Here is a 22,490-nt window from a genome sequence, read left to right on the forward strand (position 1 = left end):
ACTACTTCACCTATATTATTTTCTTTGACTCTTCCAAATATCCCATAAGTTATTTGCAGAAGGCATTTCTATTTCAATTTTAAAACTATAAAATCTAAGGCCAGGGAGGTTTTGTGCCCTCCAGAAGTAAAGCCCATGGGCATACAGTGATTTTAACTTCCATTTGAAGCTTACTGCTTCCACAGGCAATTCAAGTTACAGAAAGAAAAAAACAAAACAAAACATTTTACCCATTTACATTTACTTCCCAAGTTGTTGATGCATTTTCACATGTATATATCTCCTTTATTTGATCTAAAATTTTTACCAAGCTGAGCTGGGAATGTGTCTTATTCATCTTCATGTCTTCTTTCTCTCCTCCACAGCCTGGTAACTTGCACATATTGGGGCTCAGGGCAGCCCACCCCAAATTATACTGAAGAGGAAAATTAGAAACTTGCACTCAGCTAAAAATAACTCCATGCTCATTCTGCTTTTGTAAAATATGCTTGCTGTGCCGAAAAGGGAAAAACAAAAACAGGATGACCTAGCAATCAAATGTAACCATAGGATGTTTTGCTAAATATGGAATGTTCTGAACCTGCTCTTGTAAGTTTCTGTTTGGAAACTTCAGTGCTCTGTAAACCAAGTAACCAATCTACGAATGCTAACTGTAAACATGTGCACAGACCCCTATAAAAGTAAAGCTCACCATGAGCTCGGGGCCCAGAACTTTGGAGAGTCAGCTCGTCTGGGGCCGCCGGCTTAATAAACCTGAGTTCTCCAACCCTCTGAGTATGGTGCTTGGTTTCTCGATGAGCCAATTTCTGCAACACTACCACAATGGCATATTGATTATTTTTAATTAGAGTTACTTGGGAAAGAGTCATTGCAAGAAGGAAAGTCTAATCCTCTTCTGTTCGCCCAAAATCAGGAAATAAATCTCCCATGTGAAAGGTACCTTCCCTGTACCAGGAGGTAAAGACAGCCTCATCACTAGAGACAGGGAATTCAGGGCCAAGAAACCTGTATAAACAAACCTTGTTACTTCTTCACAAATTTACTACCCCTAGCCCAAACTCTGCTTGGATTCTTAACTAATTAAGCACCTAAGCCTAAATTTCTTTGTCTTGTCAATTCCTCACAAATTTATTGTTTCTTTCTAAAAAGTATAAAAGCTGCCTGCTTTTGGCTACTGCTAAAATCCCATTTCCATGAGACCTCCATATGTAGAAATTAATTTTTTTTTCTCTTGTTCACCTGTCTTGTGTCAGTTTAATTATTAGACCAGCCAAAAGAATCAAGAAGGCAAGGGGGAAATTCCTCCCTTCCTGACACACACATTAACTAATCTTGGTAAGTTGGAATATACTTTTAATAGATACTCATGTAATTAGTTAATAATTATATATATTTTTTTAACACACACACTACTCATCCATTACTGTTTGTCAGTGAGAGAATATTGCTTTATCTACACTAATCACTTTTACAGGTAAAGGAAAAAATTATCCAGCTCTCTTTTTTTATACAACTCCCAGATTTGGAATTTTCAAAAATTAGCTTAGACTGTCTTTTGATGATTTTGCCCCAAATTCTCTTCTCTCGTGTGTGAAAGTTGAGATTCCTAGTAGATATTTAACCTTCTGCCTTCAGTCAGAATGGGTAACTTATTCCTTAGCATTTAATAAAAGTTTCAGTTTTGTTTTATTATCTTCTATAACCATTTCTTCATCTGTTTGGGCTGCTATAATAGAATACCATAGGTTGAGTGGCTTAAACAACAGAAATTTATTTCTCACAATTCTGACAGGTGGAAAGTCCAGGCTCAAGGCGTCAGCAGATCTGCTGTCCAGTAAGAGCCCACTTCCTAGTTTGCAGATGCCGGTCTTGATGAGCCCTTGCATGACATAGAGCAGACAGAGAGAGAAGAAGCAACCTCTCTCATATCTTTTTATAAGGGCATGAATCCCAAGGGCTCTACTCTCATGACCTAGTTACTTCTGGAAGGCCCCATCTCCTAATACCATCATGCTGGAGGTTAGGATGTCAACATACAATTTGGAGGGGAACACAGACATTCAGCAGCAGGCCTATTAGTGCAGTATTTTTGACATACTTAAAATTCCTAATCAGTTAAAAAACTATGTATTATTCACAAATTATATTTATATATTACTCATTTGAAATTAAAACATGATTTTAAATAAATTCTTTTTTTATTAATTTATTTATTATTTTTTTGAGGTACACCAAGTTCAGTCATCTGTATTTATACACATATCCCTGTATTCCCTCCCTCCCTCGACTCCCCCCCACCCTCCCCGTCCCAGTCCTCTAAGGCATCATGCATCCTCGAGTTGAACTCCCTTTGTTTTATAGCAACTTCCCACTGGCTATCTATTTTACAGTTGGTAGTATATATATGTCTATGCTACTCTCTCACTTCATCTCAGCTTCCCCTTCACCCCCTGCCCCCTCCCATACCTCGAGTTCTCCAGTCCATTCTCTGCATCTGCGTCCTTGTTCTTGTCACTGAGTTCATCAGTACCATTTTTAGATTCCGTATATGTGAGTTAGCATTCGGTATTTGTCTTTCTCTTTCTGACTTACTTCACTCTGTATGACAGACTCTAGGTCTATCCACCTCATTACTTACAGCTCCATCTCATTCCTTTTTATAGCTGAGTAATATTCCATTGTATATATATGCCACATCTTCTGTATCCATTCATTTGTTGATGGGCATTTACGTTGCTTCCATGTCCTGGCTATTGTAAATAGTGCTGCAATAAACATTATGGTACACGTTTATTTTCGGATTATGGTTTTCTTTGGGTATATGCCCAGAAGTGTGATTACTGGATCATATGGTAGTTCTATTTGTAGTTTTTTAAGGAACCTCCAAATTGTTTTCCATAGTGGCTGTACCAACTTACAGTCCCACCAACAGTGCAGGAGAGTTCCCTTTTCTCCACACCCTCTCCAACGTTTGTTGTTTCCAGATTTTGTGATGATGGCCATTCTGATTGGTGTGAGGTGATACCTCACTGTGGCTTTGACTTGCATTTCTCTGATGATTAGTGATGTTGAGCATCTTTTCATGTGTTTGTTGGCCATCTGTATGTCTTCTTTGGAGAAATGTCTATTTAGGTCTTCTGCCCATTTGTGGATTGGGTTATTTGCTTCTTTGGTATTAAGCTGCATGAGCTGCTTGTAAAATTCTTAAAAAGAAAATATTTCTGATAAAGAGAACATGAGGATACACATGCTGACCCCAAATGTGGCAAATGCTGAGATTTTTTCACATGAAAAGCAGAAATAAATTTTAAATGATTTGTATGATTTTATGCGGCATTCCCTATCCTACTCCCAGAAAGTGACTGCAGATGAAAGTGTCTTGTCCCAGCCGGCCAGAGGGGTCACCATGCATGATTGCCATCTGTTGGTGACCTCTGCCATCGTAAGTTAATCACCACAAATTCTGGGCTTCTTGCCATCGTGGCTGCCTCTAAAACATATTCTCTAATTTCCCTTATAAATTTTTTCATGCCCAAAGTAATGGAAAATGAACTAGGTATAGTAATGTAAAAAATTGTTTTGTCTGTTCATAAATGAAGACCCCAATTTGTGGCACACGTCTGCATCTAGCATAACTTTAACGGTCCCTTCAACGGTCCCTTTGTTTCAAAGCCCATTCTCAAAATATTTTCATTACAACCAAATTTAGTGATTCTATTATTGAAATGTGAAAAAGTATTTTGATAAAACTTACAGGGTTGGCAAAAAATCAAATGCAAACATGGTGACACAAAAGCAGCAATATGGAAATATAAAGCCTTGGGTTATTTTTAGCTTCAGAAGCTTGATTTAGCTCAACCAAAGCAGAAAACGATAATAATAAAGAAACAAACCACAAATAATTTTTAGAAAGCCTTTACTGTACCACTAAGAAGTATTTTTTAGTCCTTCTCAAGAATCTTAATGCCTGAGTTTAAGAGTAGGGTCTGTCAAATTCAGCACTATTGACATTTTGGGCTGGATTATTCTTCGTTATGAGGCTGTCACGTGTACTGTCAGATGTTCAGCAACATTGCTGGTCTCTATTCACTCAATACCATAGCAAAGCCTCCCTCACCGCTCTTACGCCAACTGTTGTGAAAACCAACAACGTCTCTAGGAATGTCAGGTATCCCCCAAGGGATAGAATCTTCCCCTGTTGAGAACCACTGGCTACAGAGTCAGGATGAAGATACGAACAAAAACAAATATGGAATCAAACATTTTAGAAATAAAATTTTGAGTGACAGAGACAATGGTATTGATAAGAAAAGCTGGGCCATTACTTTATCAAGTCTTTTAAGCATCAATTAACGGCATACTATGTGTCAGGCACTGGCTTGTACTTGCTCACTTTGACATTAATTTGACTTCAGGAAGGACAATCAGCCCTTCCCAAGACATGGTTCTAGTGTACACCATTGCAAAAAAGAGTATGAGCTTGCACAGTTGGATATGACAAATTATTAATCTCCTATTTCCTATAGCAGAAAAACCATGCTATATAAAGGATCCACTACCAGCTGTGTTACCACAACTGTGTTACCAGATGTGTTACCACAACTGTGTTACCAGATGTGACCTTGGGGAAGTCACTTTATATTCTAAGCCTCAGTTTTCTCTATTTGTTGACGAATAAACAGTTACATAGTGTGTTAAGAATTAAAGATCGTATATGTGTAATACCTGGCATATGAAAGGTATTAATTACCACTACTTTCCAATAATAACTTACTACCATTAATCATTTCCATAATGTTTTTCCCAGAACCATTATTGTTGTGAATTGGGGGGAGAGGATCTGCTGTATTACCTTGTATCTTGAGTTCAATCCAGTATGGACTGATGACAAATCCTGTTTACAGTGGTATACAGTTTATTTAATTTGAGTAACATAAACAAGGTCATTTTATTCAGTCAAAATTAGAAGTTAAGAATTCATCTGACATAAAAGAATTGGATTTGAGGACCCTATTATCCTTTGTACTTTCCTAGGCTATAAACTCAATTTTTCTATTTCTGTCTACTAACATAAACATATCCCTATACCTGACTCTAATTATTCAGTTTCTCACATCAGTACAACCCACTTATAATTCTGTTTAGCCATCTTTTGATGCACACTATTCGTAGCTTTCCTGTCTTGAGGGAAAAGGTCCTCTTTCATCATCAATGTGATTTGACATTCTTAGACTAGATTAATGTGTCAATAAACTGTGATACACCTTTAAAACAATTTCAACATTTTTCTTCCTCCTTAAAAAGCAATATATGTTCAGGGAGCCTGATTTTAAAAATGCAAATAAACAAAGGGAATAAAATTTAAACCTTAAAAAATTTTCCCTGAAGCATCTCACTACTAATACACCAATAATACGAAAGCCATGCATATTGCCAAATCAGACAGTGCTAGGAGATATATACTATCTAACTTCTGCTTTTATAGGAAAGCACACAATGCTGTGGAAGCACATGGAAAGTTTCTGGTCCATATTTGGTTGATCATGAAGGCTTCCTGGAAGAAGAGTTCTGACGGCTGAGAAGGAGTTAGCTAATGAAAGGAACAAGGATGTTGGCATGAGGAGTCCAGGCAGGGGAAGGAAACGGCATGAGTAAAAGCCATGGTATACTGCCAGTGGTGGTGCCGGTGCTGGGAATTTGTAAGTGATAAAGCTGGTGACGTGAACAGGAGAAAGGGTATGCAAGACATTATAAACCATGTCAAGCAATCTGGTGTTTCTCCTGAGAGCAACAAGAGCCGCTGAGAACTTTAAACAGGAGAAAGGCATATGCAGATTTTTGTTTTATAGAAATTGTTTACTGTGGGGAATGGACTGGAGAGAGGTATTTGTGGGAAATGGGTTGGGCAGAAGCCACACTGAAGCAGGGCAGTGTTAAAAGCCTGTTTTGCTAATTTGGGAGAGAGATGATGAGAGCTACACTAAGATAATGACAGTGAAGTTGGAGAAAAGTGGATGGGTTTAGGAGATATTTAAGAGGTAAAATTAAGGGTTTTTTAAAATGGTAATTGCTTTGATATGAGTGCTGAGAGAAAAAGGTGAATCAAAAATAATGCTCATAAAGGCTTCTAATTTAAATGGTTGGGTCAAATTACTTCACAGACTCTCCATTTCCAAATACCTAACAAATTGAAGCAGATTAGCAAAAACTCATTCATATTCCTTCTCTCTCTCTCTCTCATTATATGTATATATAGTATCATTATGTCTTGTGTACATGTATATCTAATTATGTGTGGAAGTATACAAATGCATATATATATAAAATAAATAGCAAACAGACATGGGAAGGGAAACAGCCCAATGCTCTAAAACTCAAAACGCAGCAGCCAAAGAGAAAAACTAAAATTCCTGGAGTAGAACAAAGAGGCAAATAGAGAAAGGCTCCTATCCTGCCCCCAAACTCTAATTACATGTCAATCAGAAAAATAAAAGCATGATAATTCTCACTGCTACTCCCACCTCTGGAAGGAGGCCAACCAGTTGAGTGACCTGAAGCATAAAAGAAACAACTTCTGACTGCTGTACTGAAGGGAAGCTTTCTGGATGGAAGAATGCTGTGAATGCTAAGGTCCCTCCACAGAGGAAGAACATACCTCTCAACAAAGTACCACAGAGCCTTAAAGAGTGCATTTAACAAACCTCAGCCATAATCACAGATCCTGGATATTTTAACTAAGTACAGCGCTGCAGCCCCCTAAGGCCCTACGCCTACCATCATGCCCTCAGGCATGCATGGAATACAAAATGGAATACACGGCACTCAAACTACAGCTTTTTGGTTACAAGGCACTGGGCACAGGTTTTATACACAGTGAGGTAGTTAGTCAAGAAGCTCCCTATATGGTAACACAGAAAACGAAAGACCTGGAAAGAGCCACATAGGATGCAAAACATGTCACGGCACACTTGCAAACGGATGAAAGCAAATGAGCAAAAATACAGAATCCCAAGAAATGTGTTAAGCCTAGAAAATATAACCCTCAGAACAAAAGAAATTCCCTGAAAGGACTATTGACCCATAGAGCAATTTTATAAGAACATTTATATCAGAGCTCCACTCAATGTGAAGATGATGATAAAACCACAGAATAACATGCACAGGGAGGTTGTAGTCCTTCAGAAATAATATTACTTGTTTATAGGAAAACAAATACATAAATTTGAAACAGCAAGGAAGAGAAAAGTCAATTAACTGACTTAGAGACACAGCATGGTGTAAACACTGCAAACACAGATGTGAAAGACAGCATTTAAAGCAATCAACGCTAAATTAATAAACCTGAAGAACAAAGGTTCTCTCACATGGGTACTATTGGTAGCTCTAAATAGAAAACTCCACAAATGATACAGAAAAGACATTTTGACATGTAACCCAAGAAAGTTTCCCAGAAAAGAAGGGAAAGAAAAGGAAGAAGGGAAAAGAAGGAGAAGAGAAAAAAAAAAAAAATTATGTAGAACCAACTCCCTCAGGCATTGTTCTAGGTACTTTGAATATATTAACTCAGTATGAAGTAAATTCTATTATTATCCCTATTTTCAGATGTCAAAACTGAGGCATAGAGAGAGATAAATAACTTGTCCCAGGTCCCAAAGGAAGTGGTAGAGCCAGAATTTAAACATAGGTAGTGTGACGTCAGACAGTCAAAGAACACATGTTTCAGGAAGACTGGAAACCAAAATAAGTGAATTGTTTGAATACTTGAGGCAAAAGAAAGAAAAAATTTAGACTATCCCTACTGTCTCAATAATCCTAGTGATTCTCCAAATAGGAATACATTCTTTTCCTATAATCTGAGATCTTGTCCTGACAGCATGCCTTCTCTGCTTCCTCACTTAGATCAGAAGCAGATTTATCAATATGAAAAAGAGACCTTTTTGAATAATTCATGATTTTGTAAAGTATTCCCTAACTCACCCCCAACACCTTCCCAGAAGAAACATCACCCTACAATGAAGCTCAAAGCCCACAAATCTTAGCCACATATTTAGTGCTCCTGAACAGATTTTTAATCTCCACCTTCAAAACTGAGCAAACAACCAAGAATTAACAGATAGCTGGAGAAAGCTTCTTTTCTGAAAGAAAAATAGCAGGAAAACAAACAAAACCTAAAGGAGCCAGATTACCCAAAGAGGAAAATGTTCAAAACCTACCATTAATATCATAAGAGAAATGTGATTCATGAAACAAGAGCTTCCTGATTTCAACATTACTACAAAGCTACATAAATCACCACAGTGTAGTAATGATATAGGATAGACAAAACCCATTAGTTCTGAGAAAAAGGTCAGGCAATTCCGATTGAAGAATAGTCTACAAAATATCTGATCAGTAAACCTCAGAACTGTTAAGGTCAAAAAACAAAAGAAAACAAAACAACAAGAGGAAACTCTGAGAAACTGTCACAGAGCAGAGGAGGCTAAGGACACATGAAAATTAAATGTAATGTGACATCCAGGATGGGCCCCTTCTGTTGACAAAAGACATTAGGAAGAAAGTAGTGAATTCTGGATAAATTGTAGAGTGTCGTTATTAGTAATATCCTAATGTTATTTCCTTAGTTGTGACAAATGTACCATGGTAACAAGATATCAGCAACAGAGGAAACTGGGTAAGGAGTATACAGGAACTCTCTATGCTGTCTTTGCAATTGTTTTTTCTGTGAATCTAAAACTATTCTAAAATTAAAAGTTTATGGGAAAAAATGAATGTCTGCCATGATGTTCACCTAATGTTGAAAATGGGGATTTCTTGGCGGGTAGGAGGTTGGCATCTTATGCTTTTTTTCTTCCTTTTTCTTTTTTAAAATATTTTTTACTTTCATTTATGTTCTTTTCCTTGTTGTATAAATTCTTAATCATATATTTTTTCAAAACCATAACCTAGTTTTCCTTAAAAACAAAACCCAATAGTTATGATGCCCAGGTTTCTGGTTTGGAATACTGGATGGATGGTGGTTACAATGGCTAGCTATTACTGCAATACTACGACAAAACTAACCACCGCAAACTCAATGGCCTACACTGAACATTTATTTTTCTGAGGCTTTATGAATTGGCTCTAATTGGGTGGGCTGAGCTCCAGGCAGCACCTTAGGTGCAAGTCAACTCCGTGTCTCTCATTCTCCTTGCACCAGTATCTATTAGCTTTTCTCATGGCAACTGGCCAAGACCACAGGAGGATGAGAAGAAACACACGATGCTTCTTAAAGCCTTGGCCCCAAACTGGCCACTTGCACTTCATCAGCCTCCCACTGGCCTTCACAAGTCACATGGCCAAGCTCATCATTGATCAGACAGGAAAACATATTCTACCCTCTTTAGTAGGTAGTACCACAATGTCATGTGGAAAAGGACATGGATGCCTAATTATGATACAGAAAAAACATGGAAAACTAAGTGCAGTGATTCAATTTACCTTCGTAGTATAATTTACTGGGAGGGGAACGAAGTCATCCCCTACCTACTTTTCTATACAAAATAGGCATCAAACAACTGATTTCGTCCCTTATACGGGATCAAGAGTAGGAATCCGGGTAGTCAGCACCCCTAGAAGAATTAGCCCATTCCCAGAACAAGCGCCCCCATCTCTTCCTCTGGGAGTGGTAATGAGCATTCAGTTTCTTCCACCCTCTCCCCTCACAACAGAGCTTGATGAGCAGTAGAACCAATACTGACACTGCTCCACATCGACGTATCCCATCAACAAGCGTTTTTAAATTTTTAAATTACTGTGGCTCTTTCTGCCTAGGCTCTGATCACTTCTTTCCCTTTCTTTTCCAAACATAACTCTTCTTTTCATTTTACAAAAGTATTTGGCTAGGATTTTCAACTCAAGACACTAACTAAACTCTCTAAATGCTGATTAACCAATCAAAATCAACCTCAGTCACCTCTCAACCATGCCACTGTGGGAACATCAGAAGACACCTCTAAGCCTCTATTTCCCATTCCGTAGAAAGGAAAAAGGAACACATGCCCTTCCTTCCTCAAATAGTTATTTTGAGAGTGGATAAGTTAATTCACTGGTAGACACTTTAGAATCTCTAAATTGCTCTACAACTACCTTATGTTCTTATTTAATTAAAAATTAATTTGAGTCAGTCTATATGTTCCGGGAATTATTACAAAAACTTGATGATCTGATCAAAGGGTTAAAGAGAGATTTTTTTTTTTTTTTCCTTCTTCTCTTGTCAAATATAATGAAGTGCAGAATTTGGTCTCATCAATTTCTTTTGCCTTTTTCTGACAGCTAACACCATTGGCAGACATCCAGTAGGCACAAGTTTTCAGACTTTGCCCAAAGGAAGCCTGTGATGTTATTCCTGGGGTAAATTATTCAGCTTCTGGTAAGTTGCTGTGGAAATTAATATACAGCAGCATATTCCTAATAACTTAATGTTTTATTGCTTTACACCTAATCTTGTGTTTTTATTTATTAATAGGTATTTTGCATTTTAAGTAAAGAAATGTCTTTCACTTTCATTATTCATTTAGTGTGAGTTAAACTGAAGGATAGATGTGACAGGAATGAAATTATCTAAATAATAATAGTGCGGGTAAAACATTCCATTAATATCACTGCATTAACTCCACAATTGGATGTTTGTTACAATCTAGTTATGTGGCTCTGCTATGGATTAGTTTTGTGTACAAAAATGCAGCTTTAATTAAATCAAAGAAGTTACTAGTTATGCTTTATTTATGGATTTTTTATGCCAGAATAAAACAAAAATAAGTTTCAGTACTAATAAAATATAAAAACTACTTTTCTTTCATCTATAATTTATATATTGGTAACTGTAAAACGAAGGCATTAGTATTTTTCAATGCTCAGATACTGATGAATAGCTACTTGATTTTTTTTAAACTGTAAAACAAAAAAGTAAACAAAACTATTAACGGCAAATGTAACACTGGATGATTTGCATAATGTACATCTTGCTAAATAGAACTTGTGCCATTCACATATGAGTGGTGCAGATGGGGGTAGGGCTCTGTTCGATATTTTTCGGGAAAAAAAGAAAAAAGAAAAAATTGTTCCCCAAGGGTATTAATTCTCAGTTATTGAAGTCTTGAAAATAACAACCTCCATAGCCCAAAGACAGCAATTAAAGAAATCAGCAGATATATAAACCAAGGCAGAACAAAAGACCCAAAAGGAGGAGCGTGAGCCCAGTGGGACAAGAGAGGGCTCGGATGAAGACAGGCTTAGCACCATTACAAATAGGCCACTGACATGAAGCCACAGAATGCAACCACTAAGCAATGACTGCGGTGTATAGACGTACATCTCCATTTCCCTTCCAGCTGCCACCTTCACAAATGTTTTACCTACAAATAAAGAAGAAGGGCACAACCCGGCTAGCTCCGCAGACGAGGAGGGCGGGGAGCCGGGGCCCGGGGGCAGTGTCCACGCTCTGGCCGGCCCGCTGCTGCCCTCGGTGCCGTCGCCACGGGTAAGAAGGGCAAGAAGCACAAGACCGAGCGGCGCTCGTCTTACGAGGACTATGCAGACAAGCCCTTGGAGAAGCCCCTGAAGCTGGTCCTCGAGGTTTGGAGGAAGCGAAGTGACGGAGCTCTCGGGGTCTGGCCACGACTCCAGTTACTGTGGTGACAGGTCAAATCACGATGGAGAGAAGCGGAAGGGGAAGGAAAAGTCAGAGAAGGAGAAGCACCTTGACGATGAAGAGAGGAGGAGGCGAAAGGAAGAGAAAAAGCGGAAACGGAAAAAGGAACACTGTGACACGGAGGGAGAGCGAACCGCTTTGACCCGGGAAGAAGGTGGAGGTGGAGCCGCCCCCGCCATCCCCGCGGGCCCGACACATCCAGGTGAAAATGAGAGCACGCCGACTCAGCAACTACTAGAGGATCTCCTACGCCAGCTCCAAAGAAAAGATCCTCATGGATTTTTTGCTTTTCCTGTCACGGATGCCATTGCTCCTGGATACTCGATGATAATAAAACACCCGATGGATTTTGGCACGAAGACAGACAGAATTGTAGCTAATGAATACAAGTCAGTCACGGAATTTAAGGCAGATTTCAAACTGATGTGTGATAATGTGATGATGTACAACAGACCAGACACTAGGTACTACGAGTTCGCTAAGAAGATGCTCCACGCGGACCTGAGCAAAGAGCGGCTGTTAGCCTTGAAGCACAGCATATCATTTATGCAGGACACAGATTTTTCTCAGCAGGTAGCTCTTTTGGCAAACGAAGATGCAGCCGTCCAGGAGCCTATTGTCGAAGCTGTGCTCGTACAAGTAGAAACTGCCAAGAAATGCAAAAAGCCGAGTAGAGAAGCCATCAGCTGCGTGTTCCAGCCGGAAGGAGACGCCTGCAGCCTGACCGACAGCACCGTGGAGTAGCACGTGCTGGCCTTGCTGGAGCACGCGGGACAGGATCCACTGGCTGGTCCCTGGTGACAAGATGGGCTACCTGAAGAAGAACGAGGGTGGGAGCCTGCTCCACAGCGTAGTGGACACCGCACAGCCGGACGCCGATGAGGAGGAGAGCCAGCCGTTGGACCTGAGCTCGCTGTCCAGAAAGCTGCTGCCTGGCTTTACCACGCTGGACTTCAGGCAGGAGCTGAGAAGCAGAGGCCCCTTCTTCTCCCGCGCCAGCACCGTGCTCTGCACGCACAACAACTCGGTGTTTGGCGACTTGAAGTCCGACGAGGCGGGGCTGCGGTACTGGGCCTATGGAGACGAGATGGGCGTGCATTGCGCCCTGAGACTGCAGGAGTTTGTGACGGATGCCGGGAGCTGCAGCAAGAAGCAGGGGGATGACCTCCTGGACCAGATCACAGGCGGGGACCACTCGCAGATGCTCTTCCAGCGGAGGCAGAGAAGCGTCCCGATGAAGCCTCCGGTTGAAGTAAAGGCTGGGGACCCTCTCGAGGACGGTGGCTCCCCCCTGGACTTAATGTTTCTGGACATCTCCGTGCTCGACTGTCTGGAGAAAGTGAAGAGGGAGCTGGACCACGATGACAACCACCTCAGGCTGGACGAGACGACGAAGCTGCTTCAGGACCTGCAGGAAGCAGAGGCAGAGCGCGAAGGTTCCCGGCCGGCCTCCAACCTTAGCTCCCTGCCCAACGCCTCCGACAGGGACCAGCACCACCTGGGAAGCCCTTCTCACCTCAGTGTCGGGGAGCAGTCAGAGGTGACCCATGACCTGTATGAACGTCTTCAGTCTCCAGAACCTGCAGCCTCCACAAAGAGTTAGTTTTGTAGATAGTCTTTGATTGCTTTTTCTTTTTTCAGTTTTTATTTGCATGTACAGAGTTTTTGTCGTGAGACAAAGACTTTGATTTTGTCCCCTTTGGCATGTGGGAAGTGGCCCAGGGGAGCTGGTGAATCGTCTTATGTCAGCCGCACTCGGATACAGGGTTTCTGTGGGTTGTCCTGTGCGTCCTGAGAGTGGAAATCACTTATAAAGGGTGTGTAACCAGATTCTGTAGAGTGGTCTGTCTCTGAGCTTCTTGGTGGCAATGTGGATGCACCTGTTCTACCCTGCATCCTCCGGGAGAAGGGAAGCCCGTGGGAAGCAGGCGTTGGTGAGGGTGTCTCTGTTCTGTGAGGGGTCCTGCATGTTCTCGCCCAGCCCGTGCCCTGGCATCCCCACTTTTCCGAGGCACATCACAGTGGGAGCCGGGAGTGAGGGCAGTGCCCCGGTTCTCAGAGCCACGTGCTGAGAGGGGCGTCCTCTGCCAGGAAGTGGCCTGTCCTGCCGGCCACGGCCAAGGATTAAGTGTCCAAAAACACTCTTTGTTCTGAATGTGTTTACTGGATGCCTGTTTGTATTTGCAAAATGTAAATACAGATCTTAATACAAAGATACACAAGGAAAAAAAGAAAAAAGAAAAAAAAAGAGAAAATGTAACGGCAACATAGGGTAGAAAAGTTGAGAACTAAGGTTGGACAGTTAGATTACCAGTATAAATACTGGCTCTACCAACCTACGAGCTCTGTGGCCTTCCACAAGTCACACACCTTCTCTGCTTCGGCCTCCGCAAGTAAACAAGTATTTGTTACTAGCAGTACTCTGTGGGTTGTTACAGGATTAAAAGATAGGATGCACTGAAGCACTTTTTAGTAAAGGGCCAAAATATGATCCTAAATATTTCAGTTTTAGTATTTGACTTATTTGAGCATCATTACCTCTGGATAATTCAATTTCCAAAGTGTTTTGTGGGCACATACACGTCACTGGTCAAATGTATGTTTTGACAATGTCTGTATGGTTTGGATTAATACAGGCAGGATTTTATAAGTAAAAATTTTCACTTTGAGATATGGGTCATCTGGTGTCTAAATTGCTTACAGCCAATGAGTAATTGCCAAATTTTTTATTTTTGGTTAAGTCAGCACAGTGTCTCTAATGTATTAATTTGTTCCTCAGCCTGGCCATTTACAACCCAGTGAAGGGTCTGTTCTGCACAAGACCCATAAAGAATGACAGGAAAGCACAAAATCTTGCATGACTGGCAAAACCCCTGGTTTGGCTAAAGTCATCAACAGGGGGTAACCCATCTGAGCGCGCATTTAACTGAAAGGCAGATTTGAAATACAGGAATTAATATTAGCTCACAAGAAAAGATTGCTTCTGTTCCTTTTGGTTTAGATGATCCAGATGATCTCAGTCATTCTTGTTTTGGCAAGTAGAGCTGGGACAATTAAATACTGAAATATCCTGGAATACTCCTGACATATTATATACTGATCCATTACCATGGGCCTTTCCTCAGAAGTCATTGGGATTACTGCCTGGATTGCAAAATTGCGATTTGATTTATGCTATCCAATTAATTTAATCCCCATTTGCATGTGTGCATTGTAATTCCCATCTGGGTATACAGCGCACCAGCCTGGAGTTTGAAGCAGACAGGTAATTCCATTTAACAGCTGTTAAATAGGGGAATCCACAGGTAGCTTTCATTCAAATGTTAATTGCTCTCAGTGTTTCACTCATAAACCCACCCTGAAGTCAGGTACTTTAAGCTCTATTGAGAGGAGATATAAAAGTAAGATGAATTACAGACATCCTGACAGAAAAGGAGGATGGATTCAGTCTTGGGACTGACTGTGCCTCAGCCCTGGAATCAATACCAGTGTGGAAATCAAACTGCGAAGAATGTTTGTGAGGCAGTAGTTGTTTCCCAGATGGTAAAGAGTTTGCAAAAAGCCTCCTAGGGCCCAGTGGTGAGTCAGCCAGAAAATATTTGCAAATTCAGGTTGTGAAAAGAGGCTGGAAGGAGTCACTTGGCAAATTGCCAAACTGTAAAACTGTACTGAGTCTGTTGTCAGTTCTTTTGGAAGACACTGAATAAATTAAGAGTGGATTTGGAACTAAATACATGAACATGGCACTTTTATTGGAGCCAACCATTCTGAATGTTGCATAGACAATCACTTTCTACATGGTTTTTCAGCAAAGTGCTGTGAGGGATACTGGATTATCTTTTACCAGCAACTCTTTAGAGAAATGAGGAACCTGCCGGGGTGGGGCAGTAGGAGAAGCAATAGCATCATTTGGAATGAGTCAGTTTGCTACTTTGGACCTCAGTTTCTTCCTCTGTAAAATAAAATGATTAAACAGAGTCTCTGAGGTCCCGCCAAGGTTCAGTTATTGGGTTTCCAGTATTTGACTATCTCTCAGGTCACTAAAAACAACCAACAGGAATCAAGTATTCTCATTCAGATACAACAAAAACGCTAAGCTCTAACTGAATAGGCTAGGGAAACAACCATGTTTATCTGCAGGTATATTAGGTCTCAGCAAACAAAGGCACAATTAGGGTCAAACTGGGTGATCCAAGAGGAAAAATGAGGACCTTCTGAGGCTGACTTGCCTCGAAATTCTTAATCCATCCTGTCCAAACTCAGCTGTCCAAATTTATTTCTCTGGTCATTTAATTACATTTATTAAGTGATATTAAGTACTCACCGTGTGCCACATACTCTTGAGATGCAAAAGTACATACAAAAAACTAATTGCTAATAATTATAGATTTAATGCAGTTTTTATTTTTCATGTAAATGCACAAGATTTCACTCACATTTCCACTTTCATGTTGTAGGCCCTTCTAGAGGACAAACAATGCATATAAACCATTATTTTTATAGTCACTCTATGAACACCTCCATCAGGTAACACTGGCGATCAAGAAGAATTTCATCCCAAGAATTTTCCTGTCTCTTGGTACATGACTATGCATGCTGTTGGCCACAGCTGGAGATTTGGGGGATTCAGTTACACTTATGAAAGTTGTCTTGAATCTAGAGACAGGTGTGTGTGTGTGTGTGTGTGTGTGTGTGTGTGTGTGTGTGTACTCGTCAATTTCAAAAGACAATTTTCCAGTAATGGCAACTGATTTTGATGTACTGTGTGAGTTTATAAAAATCTTACTTCATTTATAACATTCATAGATTATTGTCATGAAACTCCCAGGCTCTATTTTTTAAATAATTGCATGCATATGAAAATAGCAGTCATATATACATACAGAAAACGTGGGCTCGCCTCCTTCAAAAATGTATAGACTTCAGAAGATAGATAGCTATAATATCCATCTCGTTGATTTCTAATTCTAATATTTTTTTCTTTCTCAATTTCCTTCCATTCATTTGCTCTATTAGCTACTCATTTACTGCTCTCCTCTTCACTCATAGTTTTTGTCATCACACTATTCTAAAAAATTTCCTCAATTTCTGCAAGTTCATCCTCTGGGTATTTCTTGGAGCTACACTGCCAGGGTAAGATGAGGTGCCCAAATCTGGATAAAAGGTCCATCGTAGAAGCTCTGTCACAGATGACAGCAAGAAGACAAAGTGCTAACATACATTCCACAGATTCTTGCTCCTATCTCCTCCATATTACTTTATATTGCTACAGATTACTCCTCACATGCATTGGAGAGTCCCCGGGAGATATTTCACATATGCTCACAAAGCAGTCCAAACTCACTTGATGCCTCTGCTGCTCCACTGGGTACCACAGTTCTTTCTGGGAACCACCATACCCATTCCTCCAATGTGAATCCCCTAGTACTAGTCGTACAGCTACTAGTACTACTATCTTCTGCCACCATCACTGGTGCTCTGGGACCCAGGAGATGCCAGAGCAACATGGTTCCCTATTATAGCATGGTTCTCAAAATAGCCAGTCCACAATCTCTCCGTTACCAAGAGTAAGGAGGTCCTGCCAGAATGTAAATGAACACTTCCTCCTTTACCAAGAATGTCTTGCTATCATAAAAAGGAAAACATCAGCTGAAGTAAACAGTGTGCTCACTGACATGGTTGATTGAGGTTCTGATTCAAGCTCCTTATCTCATCATGGACCAATTTATAGACTGGCTCCAGTCCCCAGACCACACTTTGCGTTTATCTGCTCTGTTGTGCTGTGAGGAAGAATAATACCTCTCCCTGCGGTGATCTTCAACACTTTACAGGGTATCTGGGTAGTAATGCTGATGCCCCAGTGCTTGGAGGGTTTTCAGGGAAAGAGCTCTTTTACAGTTATTCAAATGAGAGTCACACTTGAGTCCAGTGAGAGGCAGCACTGGAACTGTGTTGAAACTCATGCTATCCTCACAATCAGCCCATTGCTTTAGTCACTAAGGCCTTTTTCTTAGTAAGCTCCTCATGCCAGATTCTTTCCTCTCTTACAGTGAGGTCTCTTCCAAGAGGCTCCTTGATCTTCATGTAAATAGGCCTCTGCCAAGTCTGTCCCAGCAGATCACCAGACATGTCTTATCCCACTTGATATACAAGCTTGTGAGCAGACTGGAATTCAAGCATGATTCACTTTCAATGTCCTTATTCATTTGTTCACCATTTATTGAGCACTATATGCTAAGTAACACATGGGGTACAGAGGTGGTTAGGGCATGGTGTTCACCATAAGGGACCTGGAGAATAATCTCGGATAAGGTATGCATACAAATGCATACAATATTACATGAATTCCAATCAGTATAATGAGACAAATATAAAATGTTTATAGGAGACAGATGTGATGTGATAAAAATAGAAAAATATTTGAGTAAGAAGCTACACTTAAGCTAAGTTTTAAAGCATTTTTCCGATTTATGATTAGAGAGAAGGGTTAATGCAGAAGTAGCAGTAAGTTGACTGTGAAACTTAAATTGGATGTTTTCATTTGTGGACTCACTCCACACCATTCAAAAGGAATTCAGTGATATTGCTCACATTCTGATCTTTACTGACTGCATGAAATAATAACAGCAAATGGTACAAGGGTAATGCTGTATCCACTACAATTTTTTATCATCACCTTAGCTTACACAATATAAACGTTAAGGAAGGAAAGAATATGATTTATTTCTGGTGTTTTGTCAGACCAACACTTTGAGGATGAGAGTAACAGGCCAATGGTGACTCTAAATGGTTTGACAGCTAATTTCATAGCAGCTATATTTGTGGAAGATAGTGATTATTATCTTGGGAGGCCTTACGATTATTTGAAAGCATTTATCTTAAGTCAGAGAAAACTTTTATACTATCAGTAATTTCCTTGCGTTTTTTTCCCTACTAAACTTTAATTGCTTCCTGTGCTCCCAGTTAGATTGATTTGGATCTCATTAACGCACAGTCTAAAAGCTTTAGTTTATAAAAGTGAATAATTTGATAAAGAATGGCAATTAGGAGTTGTTTCTTTAAAAGCAATTTCCATCAATTTAATGCAAACCACTAGGTGTATTTGATTCCATTTTGAGACTCCTGCTTGCTATTATATTTCACGTGAACTAAGTTTCTCATTGATCCCTGAAAAATAAACAATAGTAATAACTCACCAAAAACACGACCTCCCATTTCTTGTAATAAGATGTTCACACATATGAACATATGAAAAGCAACTTTTCTCGCATCATATAATAGAAGATAGTGGTCTCCCAGGGGTAGCTGTGAGATTCCATGGACTCAACACCAAGGAATATTTTGTCCTAGGCTTGCCTATTAAAAGTTATTCTTAGAAAAAAATTAATAAATACAGATCCTTCATGGTCAGTAGAGGGAGTGCAAATTATTGGAGGGACACCTGAACTATATGGGTCTGCTGTCCCCAAGATCTTCTTATCCCTTGGGGACTCATTAATTTCCACTGCAGTTATCCTCAGGAAGGATGATGATTCCCCTTCACAGGGCCCATACCATGCTCTTCTTGCACTGCTTTGGCAGCCTGGAATACTTAAATAAGACTTATGGGATGTCAGGGAATAACAAAAGGAAACCCAATGTGGAGAATGTTGGCTTTAGATTACCTGACTAGTAAGGCATAGCTGACTCAATATGTTCTCAGACCACATATGTCCCTGTATGGCCTCAAGAATAGAGGCATCCTGTCTAAAGCCCTCTCGTCCCAGTAAAATGGTGAAGATCTAGAAAGATCCCATCTTTCACTGATCTGCAAGAAGGGACAGTCATCAGATGCCTTAAAGTTGAAGCTGAGGGAGTGAGTTTAACCCTTCTCTTTCATCCAACAGCACAGCAGTCCTCAAACTTCAGTGACCACAAGGTTCACTAAGAGAGATGAGTGAACATGAGAATTTACACAAAGTTTGATTCAGCAGAACCAGGGTGGTACCCAGATATTTGTATTTTAACAGATATCCCAGGAGATTTTAATGCAAGTTCTTTGAGTGATACATTGATGTGTGAGAGACTTTGCTATGACTTTTCCAGATATTTTCTGGTTATTATCTCTAGGAATGACCTCCAGGGAAAGCCAAACCTTATCTGTAAGTCTCAGCATAGTCTTTCAGTTTCAGTAGGCTTAACTGAACATAAAGACCCTTTCAGAATGGTACTCATTACATTTATATGAGACGGACATAGGATAATGCAGGTTCTTCTATATAGGACCTGCCACTACCTTTCACTGGGACTTTGAAAAAGGCACTTACCTATGTCCCTAAAATGAAAAGCTTTGGCTAGATCTATAGTGCAGGTATTTACTCCAACATACAACACACATTTATGAGTTTCCAACTCATTTCTTAAATGTGGACCTTTCAAATTCTAAAACTTTTACACACCATTTTCTCCACATGATTGCCAACAGATTTTAGATTCTAACGTTTAAGAAAATATTGTCAAATCACAATTATGGTTTCAGGAACACTTTAAAATAACTCCATTTGATACTATTCAAAATTGCATTTAAATCAGTTTGAAAACTAGTGAGAAATAGTACGTATAAGTATGAGACATTCTACTTCAGCTAAAGAAAATGATTGGTGTCCATATCGAATTACAGACCTCACACCACAGCCCTGAGACTCCCCTGAGATCCACAGCCTGCAGCATGGAAATCACACAACCTGCAGCTCTTCAACCTAAATTCCAACATACTGAGAGTCTAAGACTGAGATTATTAATAAGAAATATATTGGTAAGTTAAAAGTTATTAATTAAATACTAATATTAAATTTTTAATTAAACATTAAAATATATAACCCAATTTCCTTCTTATTTCTTCTTCCAAAATGTCAAAAGCTGGCTGAGACTGGAATAAAATTCTCAAGTTGGAAACCACTCAGTTGTAAGAATAGGCATTTATGACAAGAGTAAATAGAACCACGATATTAGCTTGATCAGCTTTATTTTAATTCACCTTAGCCATACTAATTGATTGTTTTGATTGACTTGTGCCTATAATACCAAGCTTAATTGTATTAAAAGTAGTAGAGTGGCATTTTAAGTGCCCCTCTATTTTCATGATTATTTCTGGGAACTACAGACAAGAAGTGATCCAGTATCATCTTCATTACCATTTGGTCAGCCTCAGCCTTGGGGGAGCAATTTTGTCTCCATCAGCATAGAGACCAACAATCTGCACAAGTTAGTCAATTCAGTTAGAAGCCTATTAAACTACGTTTAAATTTATTTTTATAATAATGTAGGCAAACACCTAGATGGAATCGCTTAGGGATTTTTCGGTTGGTTTTCTTGGTTTTGTTTTGAAGTCAGTGTGTTAGGTGTAAATCTGACCCCCATTTTGTGGTCCCCTTATGAGCCCTGAGCACCTGCCATTCAGTGTGCTGATCCTGATGCCCATCAGAGTGTTTGTACAGAGCAGGTGCTTCACAGATTTGCACTGAATGAATGAATGAATGAATGAACCAATAAAGGTAAATGAATGTTTTTTTCTCTCAGTTTCCTTTGTATCATTTAACAGATAGCTGTGTGCACTTTCTTTATTTTAAGTCTTTACGATTCCCATGCTTTGGTCTTAAATATCATTTAGTGACCAGAAAATTTTAACATTCATTCCTGAAGTACCTATCTCGGTCATCAGCGACTGTCTTACCTGCTGAAATAATTCAGCTCCATGCTCTCTACACACAAGTGGAGGTCTCTTGAATTTTACGCCTCCTAAACTGAACAGAAGGTCAGTTTATTTAACAGCAATCCATTGAACACCAACAACTAAAGGTGCAATGGAGGACAAAAAAGAGCATTCAGACTCAAGCCCTACCTGGAAGAACCTAAAATGTAGTGGGAGAGAAAACACTGATACCCAAATACCTAACAAACAAACTGTTAATAATTGCTACCAAAAAAGTACAGGTAAAGTGTTATGAAAAGTAATTAAATCAGCTATAATTACTCTCAACTGGATTTACATAAAGACACAGAGAAAATGCCTAAGAAATTCAAGCCAATTTCAGTAGTCCTATTTCACCTATTCTTTGTGAGCGAAAGTTCCCATGGACTCTAATGTTAAACAGTTGATTCACATTTTATTCACAAACCTCTACTATTTCATTATAACACATAAGTATATAAGTAAATGTTCATGCCCAAATCCAAGAATCCAAACAAGTTTCTTTGCCTGAAATTGTAAGTCCTTACTTGATACTCACCTATCTACCAAAATTCCTAATATAATAATTTGGATTTAAGCCACAACTGACATTCAAATGTTATTTAGATACAGTCTTGGTAAGTCCAATTCAGTAGCGATTACCTTTCAATATGTGCCAAACCCGTATTGACTGTATCAGCAGTAATCTGATCCCTTAATTATAGGTGATAGCATCTGAAGACCTTTTATTCCCAAAGTTGAAACTTAATTTGTAGCATTTAGAGGCAGGCCAATTACATGGAATAGCTTTGGGTTTTTTGTTTGTTTGTTTTTTGTACTTTTATTTATTTTTGGGGGGTGGTTTGGAGCTGTTTATTGACTGATCATTAGCAGACCCCAGACCCATTTGGGGTAACGAGTGATATGGTCTTAACTCCTTTATTTGCTTTTTTTAATTGTACGTTTAAAGTTTCAATCTCTATGTTATGTTTGGAGGATACAGAACAATTTATTTTTCTAAGCATCACCAGCATTTTGTAGAGCTGAATTTTTAAGGGAAGGAATTATTTATGACATAAAATCCACTAAAAT

General features: G+C 39.6%; 1 pseudogene; it reads left to right on the plus strand.

Annotated features, from left to right (window-relative positions):
• LOC130855000 (bromodomain-containing protein 9-like) overlaps positions 1–13,292 on the plus strand; it is a 35,085-nt pseudogene extending 21,793 nt beyond the window's left edge.
• Positions 13,293–22,490: the final 9,198 nt, after the last annotated feature.

Source organism: Hippopotamus amphibius, chromosome 6 (assembly GCF_030028045.1).
Source record: "Hippopotamus amphibius kiboko isolate mHipAmp2 chromosome 6, mHipAmp2.hap2, whole genome shotgun sequence".
Classification (NCBI taxonomy): Eukaryota; Metazoa; Chordata; class Mammalia; order Artiodactyla; family Hippopotamidae; genus Hippopotamus; species Hippopotamus amphibius.